Source organism: Meles meles, chromosome 5 (assembly GCF_922984935.1).
Source record: "Meles meles chromosome 5, mMelMel3.1 paternal haplotype, whole genome shotgun sequence".
Taxonomy (NCBI): Eukaryota; Metazoa; Chordata; class Mammalia; order Carnivora; family Mustelidae; genus Meles; species Meles meles.
Genome location: NC_060070.1, coordinates 113,241,499 through 113,260,988, shown reverse-complemented (window position 1 = coordinate 113,260,988; position 19,490 = coordinate 113,241,499). Strand labels below are relative to the sequence as shown.

Sequence of the window (19,490 nt, the reverse complement as noted above, 5' to 3'; positions counted from 1 at the left end):
CCCTGACCTGCGTCTCTGCCCTGGAGTAGAAACATTAAGCTAACACCAAGTCTGCTAGAACATTTGGAAGAATAATCCTACCCCAAAGTCCGGTAGGAAGGGGAAAGAGGGCCTGCTTCAATTTCTCTTTGGTATAGCCATTCAAAATTCTAAAGCATATGGTTTATTTCCCACCCCAGCAGAACAATAAAAATGGTATCAACCTACGCTTTCTTAGTGGGGGAGGGTAAGATGGGGGAGAACCCTTCCACCCCCAGCTGAACTACTCTACAGGAAGAGGAAGAAAAGGAAAAAAAAAAAAAAAGCTAGAGAGTTCAACCAATCAACTTTATTAGCATTACACATGTTATATACTGAATGCACCAATTCTCCCCTCCCCTCCCCCAGGTATGGAAACTCTCCAACTAGCAAAACCTGGTTTTGTGTGTGTTTTAATTTCAAACCACATTATTATCTGTGTTAAAAATTACTCTAAAATTCGAAGCGAATAACACCTAATTTTGAATGTGGTACTTTTGATTTCACCTACTCCATCCTTGAATGCCTAAAGCTATTGGGTTAAATATGCATGCAGTCTATTTCTGAGAGATTTCAATGAGAGAAGCTTCTCTGTGACAGTTGGACTTCCAAGTTGAGCTACAGAATATAATTCACACTATCCTTTTTGGTATTTAGAAACAATGTTTTTAATATATGTGATTTTGTATCATTAATATTTATGACTCAAAATACTCTTAATTACAAGTTCTTTTAAGAAGGAATATTTGAGTGAGGAATTTGAGGAAGGCCACATAAAAAAATTAACTAAGTTTACCCAAATACTTTTAAGTATCACCAGTTCAAAATTAGGAGGTCTCTTTTCCGTCTCATGACGTCAGGCAGTCATGTCAAATTTAAAAATATGTATCAGTAATACCTTCAACCAACTGCAATAGTATTAAATCCCACTTCTACCTAACCATAGCAGCATTTCAGTTTATCTCATAAGCTGTGTCTTATCTTCTTGAGACAAACAGTGACGGCCAAATGAAAAACATTTAGCTTAGTTGATTAAAGTTTAAAGAAGAAAGATATAGTTAAGAGAACCTGACATGTTTTAAAACATAATATCTGCATTATTCATCCTGGATGGCAGCTCTACTTTAATGCAGTATCTGTGCTTTCAAGATGGAGTCTAGTACTTACACTTTTCACATTATGTAGCTATGATCAATAAACCAATTAAAGTCTTAATAAGGAATAAAAACTTTACTGTAAATAAGACCTCATCTGAGACAAAATTATGTATTTATACCCAGGTAATTAAGAAAATGTTAGCATCACTAAACATTGGCTATCAGATATTAAGTCTGTGTTCAATATAATGATGCTGGACTCTGAAGATCTTGTAAATTTTACATGACATCTTTAGAAAAGTAGGTCAATTTGCTTTACTTTGTTGTACAATGATTGCATTGCTGACCTGACCCAGCCTCAGGCAGAACTGGAAAGTGACATGGGTCTCACTGCCCCCAAGAATGAAATGCTTTAAATCTTTCTGGGCCCCTTTCCACCTGTACCCTCCTGAGGCTACATAGTCTGTGTCCCTACCTTTCTTTGGAATTATTATTGCTTTGTTGACTTTATCTGATTAAACTAATATAATAACATGAGTGAATATAGTGCGATGTACTCTTCTCAGTTTAAAACAAGGCATAAAACACAAAATAATGCATCTGATAGAAGAACATCAGAAATTGGAACAGATGAGCAGTAGAGAAGATTTTGAAAGGTAAGAGATTAACTACCAACTTCTATATTTGGCCAATCCCAAGAGCTGGGCAATAAACATGATACCATTCTCAAACCATATTTTATATTGTTTCAAAGAAACCTCATTATTTTAAAACCATATAAACTCTTAAAATTAGTTTCTAAATCACAAGCATACATGTCACTATTATTACAAAACCTATAGTATGTGTCATCTATATTTTTAAACACTTCATAGCTTATTCCTACTGCACAAAATTCTTTAAAAGCATGGTACATGTGTCAGATTGATTTCAGGGAGATCTTGTAAAGCAAACTGATATTTGGTACAGCTAATGTGAAGCAAAATAGCTTCTCCAGTCTGTAAAGAAACATGTGGACTATGGCAGCAGTCATATTATTCTTCCAATATCAGAGGGTTTTTTTGCAGGCTATGATTAATGGTATATCTGTGAATTATTTGTATTTATTAAGTCTAGGTTGTCATCAATAAGGCAAACAAACACAACAGAATATATAGGAACATTAAAGATGTAATAAGAATAACAGACTGACAATGTCAGAAGAGAACACAGAATGATGATACAGATATACATATTATATTGAAAATCACTTATTTCTTTCTCACAATATCTTTTCTGGGCATTAAAATTTATTTCAAATAGTTTTCAAAAATAACTAGGCCTGCAGAAATTCTATACAGCCAGAACATTCTTTGTTGGTTACACCTACATTCACCCATGTTAGCTGTCATCTGTACCTCTTCTCCTTCTTCCTATTATTAGGCTGGCTAAAAGAAGAAGAGTCTGCTTATCCCAAGTATTCAACAGTACATACCCACAAGCATAGAAATGTAAGACACAAGGTCTATTACTTTCTAGCTTAATATTTATTTGAGGCTTTCCCCAATTTCCTAATTGGGTTTCGTTCCTAACCTGGTTTCTTTTTGGATGTGAGGATATCATTGGGTTCCTGATTTCATGAGAGCTTTAAATAATATAGGATGTGACTAAATTCTCTAGTATTTACAATTACAGAAAAAAAAATTATTTGTTCTCTTTGACAAAAAGTTATTTAGTAAAACCTGGTAGCAAAAACTTACAGTGACACATTTCAAAACTGTTCCAAGAAACTAAACTTTTATCTTTTGAAATACAAATACAACTAGAAATTTCACTTGAATCATTCTTTTATAAAACTGTCTATTCTGCTTCATAATAAATCAATATGTAAAGTATTTATTAGGAATAAGCTATGCACTTTAGGAGGTTTATTAACTTTTAGGATATTAACAGCCTACTTATTCAAAATCAAAATAGCTACAATGGCAATTCAAAAAATTTACACACGATTTCTGAGTACATTCTCTTACCATGTATGTATACTGAAAGGAAGTTTTCCCCATGATAATAGTTACTAATTTCTAAAAATTAGGTGAATCTGTACTATTTTTAATGCATATATTACACCCAAGTAAATGATGTGTATATGGCTCTTGGTATAAGTTATTCCCATAGTACAGAAAATTCTCAATTTTGAGTTAAAGTAGTATTTGAGCGTAATTCTTACTTTTTAGAACATTGCAAATATTGCAACTATTGTTATCTCTAGCAACTGTTACTATGTCAAAACACAGTGAATAAATAATTGGAAAGTTTTGCTAGAAGTAACCTTAGTGAGCTTCTAGCCCATTGGTTTTCTACACTTGATTACATTAAAGTTACCTGGAGACCTTTAAAAATTAAGCCCTGGGGTGGGCTTTGGGCATTATTACTCTCTTAATGCTCCCCAGATGATTCTGTGTGCAGCCAGGGTTGAGAGTCACTGATCTATCTCAACCACTTAGTTTTATAGATAAGAAAAGCAAAGTATAGTTAATGTAGGAGACTTGTTTTAAGTCAGAGTGAGAAGCAAAGTTGGGCTTCTCACTTCCATACCAGACATTTTTCATGCTAAGTTTTAACTGCAATATCTTTTAAAACAGAATGTAACATGTCTTATGAAGTTGTAAGAATATCTGAATGTCATGCATTTCTACACTTGCAGCCATTGTGGTACTAGTGTCAAAGTTTTAGCAAACTGAGTTATCAATGGATAAAGTTAGCAAAGGGTAGGTAGACTGTTACACTGTATCATTTATATCTTATATTTAAGTAATATACCCTATGATGCATTAAAGGAAAAATTGATTTTATACCCATTGTTCATGACATAAAACATCTCCTGTCCCTATAGTGAGATCATTTACTGTTTTGTGTGATATAAAAGCTTAAATTCCAAATTCTGAAAACAGAATAATGGGCAAAAGTTCTAAGTTCTTTTTTCCTTCTAAAAATGATATTCTCTGTATTGTGATTCAATGGAAGACTGTTATTCAAAATTATTTTTACGTCAGTTATGATATCTGTATATAGCAGATATATATGCTATAGTATGTGTGTGTATATATGTAATAATAAATGAAGAGTAATACCCACATAAAGCATATACATTTCATTCATTGGGATGAAATTTAGAAGCGGGTACTTTGCTACGACCAGAAAGAGCACTTATCATCCACTGTGCTGGGCCTGGAATTAATAGTGACCCTTCTATACCAAAACAGTAGATTTCCAATTTGTTATAGAGAAATGAAGTAGTTTCAGGAATACTCTATATTTAAATCTCCCCTCAACAATCCTTTGTGTCTACTAATGCTTCCCATCCAACACAGGAATATTGGTTGATAAATTCACCTCACTTTCTTTAGTTATAAAATTAACACTCTCTGTGCCATACTAGAATACCAGCGTTTTTTGAGAACTGTATGTTGTTTGCCTTTGAATCTCTGCCATGCTGCTTTTCACTTAGTAGGTACTAAATGATGTGTGTTTAGTTAATTTAATGATTATTTACACTTCAAGCAATGACTGTTACTACTGATGGATCCAAACAAACATCTTAGCTCTAATTCATTTGTTGTTCTTCAGCATATAGTAGAAATATAATCTGAAGTGTATCAACAGGCTAATATATTAGTTTTTGGTCTTCAAACACCATTTGATGACAAATTCTGAAAGATTCAGCATGCTATATTGATTATGTTCAGCAGCAAGACCTGAATCTTCACTAACCAACCAGTCAATAAGTAGTTTTAGAGAGTGCTTTTCAAATGCTAACATAGAAGATGCATTTAAAAAAATAATAATGTTTCTTTTTTTGACACAGGGACAGTATGGTTGGGAAGACTATATAAAATCCAAGAGTACATTTTCTGCTTTATTACAAATTATTCCAGAAAATGTTATCAGTTCTACCCTTCTATTCTAAGAACCATCATTTATTGTCTGGGCAAATCCCATCACTGGGCTTCTTGTTTCCATTCTTGCCACCTAACCACAGTAGCCAGAGAGCTCCTGTTGAAACATATGTCAACTCATGTCACTCTGTTCAAAAATCTGTCAGTGGTTCTCCTGATCTCACTTGGAGTAAAAGACGCATATCTTACAATGACCTATAAGGACCTGTAATATCCGGTCTGTCACTACTTTCATCTCCTACTTGCCTTTGCCCATCATTTCCAAAGGCAGTGAGCTTTTCGTTCTCTCACCTTAGCATTTTATGCTGGGAATTGCCTTGGCCCAGAATGCAGTCCTCAAAGATAATTATATTGCGTACTCCCTCACATCATGTAGGTCGCTGCACTGTCATTCTACCAGAAAGGTTGTCACCAGTTACCCAATATAAGGTAGTAATTCCCTATCAGTAGTAGGTTAAAAATGGCCATGAACTCTATATAACTCTTCCCACTAAAAGATAGTTTATTTCTTTTTCTTTTGAATCTTCATAAGATTTGTGACTTGATTTGATCAAAAGAATGCAATGGAAATGATTTGTGACTTCTGAGCCTTGATTCCAAGAGAACTTACAGTTTCTATACTCATCACTCATCATCTTTTCTGCTATCATGTGCAGTAGACTCAGGTGAGCTTCACTAAATATGAGAGAGAGCACTAACTACCAGACACGTGAGGGAGACTCTACTAGATCTTTCAACCCCAGACTGAACTGCCAGAGAGAACTGCATTTTCATGACTGACACCAGATGAAACCAGCAGAACCAACCAACTGAACTCAACCAAACAGCTGGGCCATACAATTGTGAACAAATAAAATAGTTGTTGTTTTAAGATACTAAGATTTGAGGTGGCTTGTTATATAATAACTGATGCATCATCTAATAATTTCTCATATTCCCTTTGTCTTTACCCTGTTCTGTTCCTGTCATAACACTTATCCCATCGAATACATTATGTACATATTTTTAATTCATTTTTTGCTTGTCTTGCTTATTAGAATTTTTTTTTACTTCAGTATTCCCAGATCCTAAAAGAGTGTCTGATACATATTAGATACTGAATAAAGATTTATTGAATAAATACCCAGTACAGATTTTGGACTAGAAAAGTTGGACTTTTCTACACTATTAATTCATTTTTTTAACTTAACAAATATTTATTCCGCATCGAATATGATGCAGACACCGAGCTCGGTTATTCTGTGGACATACTAGATTTGTCCTTTGTCTTTTGGAGCTGGAGAGCTTCAGTGGAAATTATCTTGCAGGTATAGTGTCCCTGCCTCTTTGTCATAAAATACACATTAAAACCAAGAACATGTTGCCCTTAAGGGTCACTGAACATCATTTACAAGAATGGTAGCACCAGTTTTATTGCCAGTAATAGCTTATATTTATTTATTTACTTCTTATATTGTGGTAAAAACACTTAAAATCAGATCTATCTTCTTAACTTTTTAAATGCACAGTATAGTATTGACTCTAGGCACAATGTTGTACATCAGATTTCTAGAACTTATTCATCTTGCATAACTGAAATTTAATACCTGTCAAATAGAAACTTTCCGCCTCCTCCTCTCCACAGTCCCCGGCAATTACCATCCCCAAAGTACAGGCAACAAAACCCAAACTAGACAAGTGGATTGTATCAAACTAAAAACCTTCTGCACAACAAAGGAAACAAATACCAGAGTGAGAAGGCAGCCTATAGAATGGGAGAAAATACTTGCTAACCAAAGATCTGGTAAGAGGTTAAAATCCAAAATACAGGGCAACTGGGTGGCTCAGTCAGTTCACTGGCTGCCTTGAGCTCAGGTCATGATCCCAGGGTCTTGGGATCGAGCCCCAAATTGGGCTCCCTGCTCGATGGGAAGCCAGTTTCTCCCTCTCCCACTCTCCCTGCTTATATTCTCTCTTTCTTTCTCTCAAATCAATAAATAAAAGCTTAAAAAAAAATCCTAACTACATAAGGAATTCCTATACCTCAATAGCAAAATCAAAACTGATAAAGTGGGCAAACTAATCTTTATTTGCTATTGTTTTAAAATTGGAAATAATAAGAGTAGAAAAAAAAAGTATGGGAAGAAATAACATTAAGGAGACCAATCTACTGGGTTATAAATATGTATAAATATTTTCACCATGATTTATTAATAATTAAAGGTTACAACATGCTAGATGCCATCATTAATTAGTCAATAAGCAAATAATAATCACATAATGAAAATAACAGCTAATGTTTATAGAGTATCTAACTCAATGTTAGGTGCTATAGTAGATTATATATATATATATATATATATATATATATATATATATATATTTTAAATCCTAAATCCAAAGTATCAAGGTAGATATTGCTGTGATTTTCCCAGGTAGGAATATTGAGACAAATGGACCTAATGCCTCCCTCTGGAGTCATAAGGACCCTAGAACCATAAGAGCTGGGGTTAGAAGTTGCCTAGATATCTCAATCACGCAAGCTCTGGACTGCCTACCTTTGGCTTTATTGTTATATGTTTAATAGAAATAAATGGAGCCAAGAGATTGTGGCTATGCTAATGCTGCCCATCTGGTAAAGGGCTGTGCCAGAAATTGAACCCAAGTCTACAAGACTTCAAAGCTTATTCTTCTTTCTCTGTTCTCTCAGTGAGGGGCAGATACAATGAAAGCACACAACCAGAGTTAAGAACATGCAGGAACAGTGCTCAGAAATGGTGACCACATTTTGAGTATTAAAATCTCAAAGTCTTTTATGGCCCATTATTTCCGAGTTGCCCAGCAAACAGTTGTTTACATTAACTATTTTTTGTCTTCCTGTGCAGTGTGTACCTTCCCTTTGAAGTCCCAGATCCCTTCCCCCTTCTCTGTAGTTCAGGATTATACAGATACCTCATTTTGCCGACTGTCTTTGGAATTCCATGTCTGTGTGGATCCCCGTACAGAGGAAATTATATTTTACTTTCTCCTGCTAATCTGTCTCATGTCTATTTGATTCTTAGTCCAGCTAAAAAGACCATGAAGGGCAGAGGAAAGTCTTCCTCCACAATAATACCTTGGGAAGAAATGATAAGAGTTGTGAATTCCTCCATAGATCTTAACATCTTATATTTGCCAAAAGTATTTCCTAAAACTCTGTAGGGGTATACCTATGATTCACAGCAGTTTTCTATAGGCTAAAACTCTGGCACAAAACATTCAACAGCAGAATCACTGAGTAAGCTTTTTCCTCCCATTCCATTTGAAATTACAATTATGATGTGGCCTGGCTATAAACTGACCTAGCCATACTTCTGGCACTGGGTCACAGGTTAGCTGTTTTTTAAGTTAAAAATTTGAGCATATGTCTGTAATGTTGACCCAAATGAGAAGGATAGATCTTAAAAACTTACTGTTCAGATGGGAAACTAAAACACCTATTAGAGGTTGACGTTTAAGTCACTCAAGATCCCAATGCTGTTTCTGGGATAAAGCTGGGAATATGTGATTTTGATATCAGAATTATTAGTTTCAAAAAATAGAAATTTTAGATCTAGAAGAGTTAATCATACTTCAAAAATATGATTCATCACTATCTATGTAGAAAAATGCAAAAATCCTTGGACATATATATAGTTTAAATGACTACTTAGATGACACGATATTCTTAGAACTCTGATACAGGGAACCTAGAATATTATAGTAATATTTCTCTGCTCACTTCCTCCATGTATTCTGTGCAATTTGAGAACCTGGATATTAGTAGAAAGGAAATGGAAATGATTGGAGTGACAGAACAAAGTATTACCATATACAAACACATAGAAATGAAATAAATTGGTCTGCATATGAAAAACTGGATTAAATTAAAATATAAACTAAGAAAATAATCTGTTAACAACCAAGTGGTTCATAGTCATACAATTATTCAAGTAACTTTGTACCAGATCCAATATCACTCATTTGCAACTACTGAATTCTTTAAAAACTAATCAATATCCCAGCATTGCAGTGTTTATTTATTTTTTTTTTTAAAGATTTTATTTATTTATTTATTTGACAGAGAGAGAGGTCACAAGTAAGCAGAGAGGCAGGCAGAGAGAGAGGAGGAAGCAGGCTCCCTGCAGAGCAGAGGGCCCGATGCGGGGCTCGATCCCAGGACCCTGAGATCATGACCTGAGCCGAAGGCAGCGGCTTAATCCACTGAGCCACCCAGGTGCCCCCAGCATTGCAGTGTTTAAAGTGAAAAAGCTCATCCAATAAAAGCCATGCTGCAAACATTTTGTATCTACACGATGACAGAGATAAGTACATGCTTTATAATAACGGCTTCAGTAAGTATTACAATAACTTTCATCAGGTTTTTTCCTTCTAATTAAAATTACACTTTGAATTTGCTTGTGACAAGTTTCAAAAGAGCTTGCCAATTTTCCTCCCCTTTTACATCATCTATAGAATCTATGGAAAAACAATGATCTTTATCCTGCCTATAGTTTTTATTGTGTGTGTGGGGGGGGGGTTTGTTTGTTTAAGTCATAGATATGGCAAAGGGAAACTTGGTTTCTTGTCTCAGCTGTGCCACACCAGAGTGCTCTTATCTGGAGGAAACCCCTAGCCTACTCTGGGACTCAGTGTTCTCATTTATAAAATTAGACAGTTGTGCGTTCTACCAATCTTATAGAGATACTGTGTTGATAAAACTGAAGATAATGAGTATATTCATCAATTATTTGTTTAGTGGATGTATGATGTAGGCATTATTAATGGAGATGAAAATCATATTTCTAAAAGTTAAGATTCCTAAATAAATGAAATATATTGTGATAATCACATATACCATTTTACTGACAAGAAACAATGTCAGAGGAGTCAAGAGACATGAAGAAGATTACCTATTTAAGATTATCTCTTATCGTGGCACCATAATGTTTCTAGGTTTAAGAGGCAATGCCAAAGTCTGTGTTTGGAAGACCCAAAGTTAAAAGAAATGAAGTAACTAATGTCCTCTATGAAGAAGAAAGAGATGGTATGAATTGATTTTCACCATGAATTTTTTGTTGTTGCTATTACTATAAAGACTGTAAGAACTGGAAAGAGAACCTGAGATTACAAAACCTTTGGGATCATATAACCACATGGCCAACAGCTACATCACATTTTATATGGTGGGTGGGCTAATAAAATATGAAGAAGATAAGTACATATTACCAGGGAAGGAATACATGTCATATTTTGACATGAAATGCAAAGGATGTAATATTTCCAATCTCCCAAAACACTGCCATTACCATGAAATTATCAATGAAAATCTTCCAATACTTTCTATGGATATTAGGAACATTTAAAATAAATGCTCTGATAAGCATAGTGGAAAGTAATAATATATGAAATTACAAAAATGTAGTGATTTCTGCAAACCTCTAGAAGATGGAGGTCTTTTGTGGGATGCCATAAATTACCCACCCCCCACAAAACAAATAGATGTTAGGTAAGTGAGGGTCCAGTGGCTGCTACGGCTGACAAATATTCACAGAAAAAGCACTGTTCTAAGAAGAACATCTCATACCATTTATTTGTCAAGCTATCCGCTCTTGACTACATGGCAACTCGAGCTGAGAGAAGCAATGGAAAAGGGAAGTCTGTGCTTTAATTCCTCAATGGGAGCTCATGCATAAAGGCTAATAAAGAAGCAGGCGTGTCTCTAAGTGAATTATGTAACACGACTTTTTAAAGTTCAATGCTTAATAACGATAATGCCTAAGTTGATTTTTTTTTTTTTTTTTTTTAGATTTACTTATTTATTTTAGAGAGAAAGAGCATGAGCATGGTCCCACATGAGTCAGGGGATGGGCAGAGGGAGAGAAGCTCAAGCAGACTCCCTGCTGATCAAAGGACAGACAAGGGCTTGGTCTGATGACCCATGAGATAAATACCTGAGCAGAAAACGAAGAGTCTGACCCTTAACCAACTGAGCTACCCAGGCACCCCCTTAAGTGGATTTTTAAAGTCTCATGAATAGGGGCGCCTGGGTGGCTCAGTGGGTTAAGCCGCTGCCTTCGGCTCAGGTCATGATCTCAGGGTCCTGGGATCGAGTCCCGCATCGGGCTCTCTGCTCAGCGGGGAGCCTGCTTCCCTCTCTCTCTCTCTCCCTCTCTCTCTCTCTCTCTCTCGGCCTGCCTCTCCATCTACTTGTGGTCTCTCTCTGTCAAATAAATAAATTAAAAAAAAAAAATCTAAAGTCTCATGAATACATTTGAAAGGGCAGTATTCTAGGAGTTTATGGGTAGGTGAAATTAGGGTTTTATAGGTAGGTACTGATGTAGACACCCTAAAATACTGACTTGCATAATTTGGAGAATATGAAATTCTGCTTTAACCTACGTTGGTAAATTTATATAAAATGTTTTCCTGCCTTTTTGGTATGAGGCATAGAGATTTCAAAGATTGAAAGACAAACATAGTCTCTGCCCTCAGGTACAGTGGAGACAAATATACAACTTGTCCATCCCCACCCTAATTAAGAAAATTCCAAAACCTCAAACACAGTTAGAAACTGTAGGTGTGTAGCTAGTGCTGTGGTGACAAAGGAAAGAATGACATGAGTCCATTTCTCAAAAGTCTGGCATTTAGAGAAATACATGTTGCCATATATTTGAAGAAATGTGCATTCTATCTTCCTATCATGCTGCTGCTCCTGTGGAACTATGGTTACTTCCTACATTAATAAGGCAAGCAGTGAAAATTCATGGTTGAAGGACAGCATTGAACCCTCCATGGCATAATTAACATTTTAATGAGCAGTCAAGGCCTTTCCTGTTTTGGATCTCAACCTTGTGTCTCCTGAGTGGATCTCAATCTGTTGAGCTCAGAGTATGAGGTGACTTGGTCTTAGTGAGATGTTAAACAAAAGTAGACCACATAGGTCACTGCTTCAGCTTGATACTGCTCTCCTTTGTTAGCAGAACTCACTTATATTTGAATGTGCCATGTCAGTATTCAACAACTAATTTTCAGCTCTCGTTTCCTCGTTAGCATGTATAAAAACTGTACCCACAACACTTACATTCTAGGAATGGCTAATTTTCAGTAACTGACCAACTAATTGCAAATTCCCCTCATTTGTAAGGTGCAGTGGGCTAACTGCTATTTGGGGACACAAAAATTTGCAGAGGAAGCATTGGGTAATGCTTGTAATTTAATTATTTGCAAATCAAACTGCCTAACACACCAAAGGCACTAAACTTCTTCATTGGAGACAAGTTTGAAGGTCATTAAAAAGCTATTTGTTTTGAGGTTTCAGAAAGTAAAGTACCTAAAAAAAAGTTCTAATGGATAGAAAAACACTTTTATTCCCAGATAAAATCTTTCAAAACATTAAAAACCAATCTCCTTATTTTCATTACTAGGAGGAAAAAAAAAAAAAAAAACTTGTCATGAGAAAAATTCCTGTGGGAAAGTTTCAAGCATCTTAAAAATGAAGCTTATAATAGAAGAGCCTTCTCTGTCATAATTAATATAGCTTCACTAATATAAAACCCTGGCTTCCTCTCCCATCGTCATATCTCATTTCTGACTGCCGCAGACCCATTACTATAATGTACGTTATACGTATAGCACAATATATGTTACAGTATTATTCTTATTAGGTAAAGGCTGCAGAATCTCAGGGAATTTTGACATTTATTTCTTGGTGGCAAGAAAGCATAGCTCAAGTTATCTCTTAAGATGTGAACATTAATCATCCACATAGATAGTGAAGGCGTTCAACCACTTCTTTAAATTTTGCTTACTGATTCAGTCATAAAAACCAAGGACATCATGCCATTTACCTATGAGTTACATAATCTTTTAGCAAAGTTGCAGACTGCAGTTGTGTTCATTTTATCCTTCAGTTATTGTGCTTTTTTCTCTTAACCATAGTTAAGCATATAAAAAAAAGTTAAAACATAGATATGTCTGCCATATTTAGTTGATTAATTTACGAAGAATAGTTGTTACACATTATCTACCACTGAAGTAAATTTCAAGTGAAGAAGAGGACTTCAAGTTCTCTAAAGAGAATCAGACATCAACATAATGTTCCACAATATAAATAACCTAGTTTTGTAGCCGACTACCTAGAATACATAGAAAACCCCAGGAAATAAGAAAAATTTTCCTATTGAGGATACATTTGGGAAGACTGGCATAAAGACTGGTTATTCTCAGGGTGTGGGGTAAAATTTATTCTGCACAATTTCCAACTTTGCAATTTTAACACAAAGAAACAAATTACTTATGTTAATACTTCTCTAATCCAGGCCAGTAAATGTATCTTCAGTGTTTTAGAGTTTAACTGTAGCCATTCCCAGGGACAAACACAGGTTCAACAACAGTCCTGGGAAGTATAATAGGTACATTCTAGAGTAGCAGTTTTATATTATTAAGGTGGCTTCAGGACCTTTTAATACAGGAGACAAATGCTGATAGAAATCCACGGCACCTCCAAATGAAAGTAAGGATATTTCACGAACTAAGTGCTGCTTGAAGAAAATATTGAATAACTCAGTAGATGGTTCAGAAAATCCATTGTGGGTGACCCCACAAATTCTCACTGTCTCCAACTTCTCCTAGTAAGTGCTAGTTCTTCCCCACTTCTGAGCTCTCTTCGCCTAATTAGGCTCCTTTGCTACCAGGCTTGCTGAACAAAGCCTCCTATAAAGGCAATAGATTCTTTATGGAAAGTCAGGCACAAAAGAATAGGAAAAAGAGATTTTTTGGAGTTCCCTGCCTATATTCCAGTAGTTCTGTGTGATTTCTTTTAGGATCTGAGTACAGATATCCTTAAACGAGTTCATTTAGTCGTATCCTTATGAATTAGATTTTCTTTCAAATCTTATATGACAGGACAGAAAAGACTATTATTCACTGTTACTCAGCTGCTCTTTTCTTTTCCTCCTTCTTCCCAGAGAGCCAAAGTACAGATTGAAGTGATTCCTGCTTATACATCTATACTGGGACATAAACTGTCTAGGGCTGCAGTGTATATAGAATCCTGACATGAATGGGGAAGATATTATTAGTGGATTCTAAGACTGGACTGTTATTAAAATATGAGTTGCTTCTTTGGGTACCAGACTCAGTCATGGCATTAAAGGGTTCAAATATTCAACAGCAATTACTTATTAACAACTTTGGACAAAAGCTTTCGTATCAATAGAAGAACAATGACTGTTTTGTTTTACAATGTAAGGCTTAAAAGACCTTGATCTTTTTATCACATGGAGATAGGGTTTTTATGTTCCCACCCAAATATACTATGTTAAGTACAAAAAGAAGTAACTCAAGACCATCTCCTGGATATTAAAGGGTCTTGTGTCCCTGTGTTAAGAGTGAGATACTCCGAACCGAATTCCCCATCACCTGCATCACATTCTTTTATTTTTATTTATTTATTTTATTTGTTTTTAGAGGTGGGGGAGGGACAGAGGGAGAGGGAGAGAGAATTTTAAGTGGGCTTCATGCCCAGTGCAGAGCCTGACGCGGGGTTCACTCTCACAACCTTAAGATCATGACCTGACTTCATCACCTGAGCCAAAATCAAGAGTCAGATGCTTAACTGACTGAACCACCTAGGAGCCACTCACTTTTTTTTTTTTTAATTAAATACCTATCTAGCTCCAAAGGGATGAAGGTGGGGAGAGGCTATAACCACACTACTCTTAATTCTGCCAGATTCAAATCTTACTCTCAGATACACCTCAGGAAGGATTCAAGGACAGAGAAATCTTCCACCTGGCAGCTGAGGGGGCTGTGAAGAGAAGCAAATCGGGGTCTTTAATCATCTTAGCAGCACAAAAGAGAAAATATGCTAGCACCAAATCATCTATCTCCCACTGCATCTTTCAGCCAAATTGAAGGCTCTGTGGGACCAGAGCTAAGAAGTGCTGCAGCCCATGGGATAGTGGGTGACAGACTGCTTCTTTCCCTGGTAGCCAGGCCACCTTGAACAAAACACTGCATTCATTCTGTATCCCACAGCTTTCCTTCTCAGCCATGTTACTGAACTATAGATAATTTATGACTGCAACACTCAGGAATAATGGACAGGAAAAACAGATGCTCCAGGCTGGGTTTTGCCAGTTTTCTAAGTGCTGCCTATTACTTCATAAAGATCACTTCTCCCCTATACAGGTTTAATTGCAATCATTGTATAGGTGCGTTTTAGAGCCTTGAGATAAAGAGGCCAGTTCTTATTTTAGACCTTCTCTTAGGCCTTCCCGGCAGCACTGAGAAGCCCCCTCTCTTCTCAGTGACTGCCTCCAGGCCTCCAGAGGGCTCCACCACACGAATGAGGACCATATTGGTGCTGTCTCCAGAGAAGTCTTTAGGGATACCCCTTCTTTATGAGAAATCTATCTCACCCACTCAAGACTCAGAGAAGCTGAGGTACACTCTTCTCATAGTCGTTAAGCTGTACTGGAAACAGTGGCTGAAAGGGGGCACCATCAATTCAAGTACCTCTATTGTTCCAGGAATTAGATTCACACCACTTGAATGTCTTTTCCTTTTTTCCTCAATAATCCCTGCTAAGAAAGACAGAACAGGCCCGTAACAGATTAACTGGTTCTAAGTCCACATCACCAACACGGGGCTTAATACCTAACCTAACTGCAAATTTGATCTCCCCCAGGAATATAATCTTAACCCATCAGTCTGGAATTTCCTGGTCGGCACTAGTGATGTAATACACTTGACCCTTTTTGTTCCCTAAAGGAGAGTGAGTTTGCCTGATGCAATTGATGCTTCCCTTGGACCTCTGTGCTTTCTGTCTACAGAAGTCTTCCAGACTGCACCGCTTCTCAGAGCTCCTTTCTGTTTGCTAAATAGAATGCTGACTGATTCATGAATCACTGAATAAAGCTAACTTGATTTTTTAATTTAGTCGGTTGAATTTTGTTTTTTAACAGCACCTTCATGGTTTCAGGACAAGAGAGGCTACAAGTGGTAGTAAGGTTGGCAGCTCTGTGCTCTCTTCATCTCTAAACCCAACAGCATTCAGTTCCTCTGCTGATTGAGAGCTGATATTATCCACCTAAGAGCATCATTTAAACATCAAAGCCAGTGGGATCTTCTGTCCCTTAATTCTTATTTATTTATTTATTTATTATTTGAGAGAGAGAGAGAGAACACACATGGGAGGGGAAGAGCTAGAGAGAGTATCTCAAGTAGATTCCCTGCTGAACATGGAGCCTGCCTGAGGCAGGGCTTGATCTCATAATCCTGAGACCACGACTGAGCCTAAATCAAGAGTCAGACACTTAACCAACTGAGCCACACATGCACCCCACGTGTCCTTTAATTCTGATCACTGTTGCTCCATAAGCAATGTGTGGGCTCTTTCTACTTATTTGGTTCATACAGATACTTTGTTTTGGGACTCCATAGGACTTTTCTAGGTCTATCTAGGCTACATTTCTGTTTCTATAGAACCAACACCCTGGGGTTTCATTTCATGTGTACTTGGAATGGCCTTGCTCAGGGGACTCTAAATCCCAGTGTCCTCTTTTTCCTCTGGTCTCTTACCGTAGATTCCATGATTATGGGCTTGTTGCCCTGTCCTTGTCTTACCAGGTTAACTGCATTGAATGTTAGCTCAGCCTTACTTACATTTGTAATCTCCTTTGTCTAAGAGGACGGCATTAGGAACATCCACTGATAATCCCAAGAAGTGCTGTGGTTGACTCTTCCTTTAACAAGGTGTTAAAAGCCCTTTGAATTACTTAGCTTCTCAATAGGAACCCTGATCAGTCTTTAGCAAATTTTCTCACCAACCCTAGGTATTCAAATGCAAATGACCCCAGACCACAGTCTTTGGAGATGGAAAGCATTTCTGTTTAGACCCATTAGAGCCTCTCAATCAAGCAAGTTCTTTAGCTTAGGGCCTTCCACACATCCTCTTAAAAAAGTGCCTACTGTTGTCAGACATTTACTGAACCTTAGGGAAAATGAAAAAATACTCAGGGTGTGCCTGAGTGGCTCAGCTGGTTAAGCGCCCAACTTTTCATTTCAGCTTGGGTCACATCAGGATCTCAGTGTTGTGAGACTGAGCCCAGATTCAGGGCTTCACACTCAGCAGGGAGTCTGCTGGAGAGTCTCTCTCCCCCTCTTCTTCTCCCCCTCTCCCCTCACCACTGCCAAAAAATAAATAAATCTTAAAAAAAAAAAGATACTCTGATGCTGAAACCATTATACTATTTGAAATGAGGTCAGTATTTAGAAGCAGCTTAAAAATATGAAGGGGAGAACACACGTTTATTTATTTATTTATTTATTTTTAAAGATTTTTTATTTTATTTATTTGACAGAGAGAGATCACAAGTAGGCAGAGAGGCAGGCAGAGAGAGAATGAGAGGGAAGCAGGCTCCCCGTGGAGCAGAGAGCCCGATGCGGGACTCGATCCCAGGACCCTGAGATCATGACCTGAGCCCAAGGCAGCGGCTTAAACCACTGAGCCACCCAGGCTCCCAACACACGTTTATTTTGATTATAGTCTCCTATGACAGTAGAAATTTTGAGAAAATAATCTTTGCATTCTAGAAAGCAGTCAAGGCAGCTGAATCAGTTCAGATTTGAATTCATTGTAACAATCTAGGTCAACTGTAAAGAATTATAGGGTTAACAACATTCTGCTTGAAGATTACCAGGACCTGAGAAATGCATTTCATTGTGTAAAAGACAGATACTCACACTCCCCTCCCTTGAATAAAAATGAAACAAATTTTAATGGTGGGAAGAGGTCTTTAAATCAGCACTAAGAATATTACAATGAGAGACTAGACAAGACAACTACTAATAAGTTCTGACAATTTTCCACCCACTGAAGTCCTTTTTTTTTTTTTTAATACGTTATTTATTTATTTGACAGAGAGACACAGCAAGAGAAGGAACACAAGCAGGGGGAGTAGGAGAGGGAGAAGCAGGCTTCCTGCTGAGCAGTGAGTGCAATGCAGGGCTCAATCCCAGGACCCTGGGATCCTGACCTGAGCCGAAGGCAGAGTTTAATGACTAAGCCACCCAGGCACCCCACACTGAAGGCTTTAAAATGTCTCTAATGAGAATCATAGGGAGAGTTTATATTAGTTGTCTTGTAGGTCTTACAACTCTTTATTTAAGCAAAAAAGCTTAAGTGCAGTTAATAAATTCCTGAAAAGAAAATACCTGACTTTTGAAAGCAATGAACATTTCATAAGATGAAAAGTTTGAATGAAATATGTTTATATTTATGTTTATGTTCATTTCGTTACCCTTTTTTTGAAGCTAGCACTAAGAAAAAAGGGAAATGGGAAGAATCATAATTTATATGTTCTCTCTTCAAACTTTTTGAAATAATTTTAGAAATAAAAATGTTGCAAAAATAGTAAATAATTCCTGTCTATCCTTACCCAGCTGTCTCCAACATCTTAATCTGAGCTATCTACAGTATAATCAATCTAAGTGATGAAATTAACATTAGCATATACTATTAACTAATCTATAAACCATATTTGAAATTTACCTATTGTACCTCTAATGTCCCTTTTGTGATCCAGCATCCAACCGAGAATCCCTCAGTGCATTTAGTTGTCATGTCCCCTCAGTCTTCAGTCTAGGACAGTTCTTGTTTTTCATGATCTTGACAACTGTGAAGAGTGCTGAGCACTTATTTTGTAAAATAGCCCTCAATTTAAATGTGTTTGCATTTTCATAAGTGTAGACTGAGGTTATGCATTTTTGACAGGAATGTAACAGAAATGATGTTTTGCCTTTATTTGGTACATGACACATCAGGAGATACAGGATATGCTTAGGGCTTACTCCTGGTGATGATGACTCTGATTACTTGGTTAGACTGTACTTACTGTATTTTCCCACTTCTTCCATTTATAATTAAGGAGTATCTTTTGAGGGCACCTGGGTGGCTCAGTGGGTTAAGCCTTTGCCTCAGGCTCAGGTCATGATCTCAGGGTCCTGGGATTGAACCCCTGCATCAGGCTCTGTGGTCAGCAGGGAGACTCTTCCCCCACCACCCCCCCACCCCCTGCTGCCTGCCTCTCTGCCTACTTGTGATCTCTCTCCCGTCAAATAGATAAAATCTTAAAAAAAAAAAAAAGGAAATATCTTTTAAGGAAATGTATTTTCTTCTGAGGATATGCAGTCTGTTAGAAATTAAGACATGGGTGATATTTTAGGCGACCTCTTATAGGGATAGAAATGTCTCATCTCCTTCTAGACATTAGTATGCCTTAAAGTCACCTCCTGATGACTCCACTGGAGAGGCCTCTCTTAATTTTAAACCTTAACAGATTTTAGGAGTCAAGTCTATATAGCCAATGTCACCAGTCTGGCTGCTGTTTAGTTACTTTATAGGTTGATCTTTGCCAGAATTTCTTTCCACAATTTC

The 19,490-nt window shown here is 36.9% G+C and overlaps 1 protein-coding gene across 5 annotated transcripts in view; it reads right to left on the bottom strand.

The window, feature by feature from the left end:
- The window catches only part of ADGRB3 (adhesion G protein-coupled receptor B3), a 743,702-nt gene that overhangs the window by 161,135 nt on the left and 563,077 nt on the right, over positions 1-19,490 (bottom strand). The gene's annotated exons all lie outside the window — the stretch shown is intronic.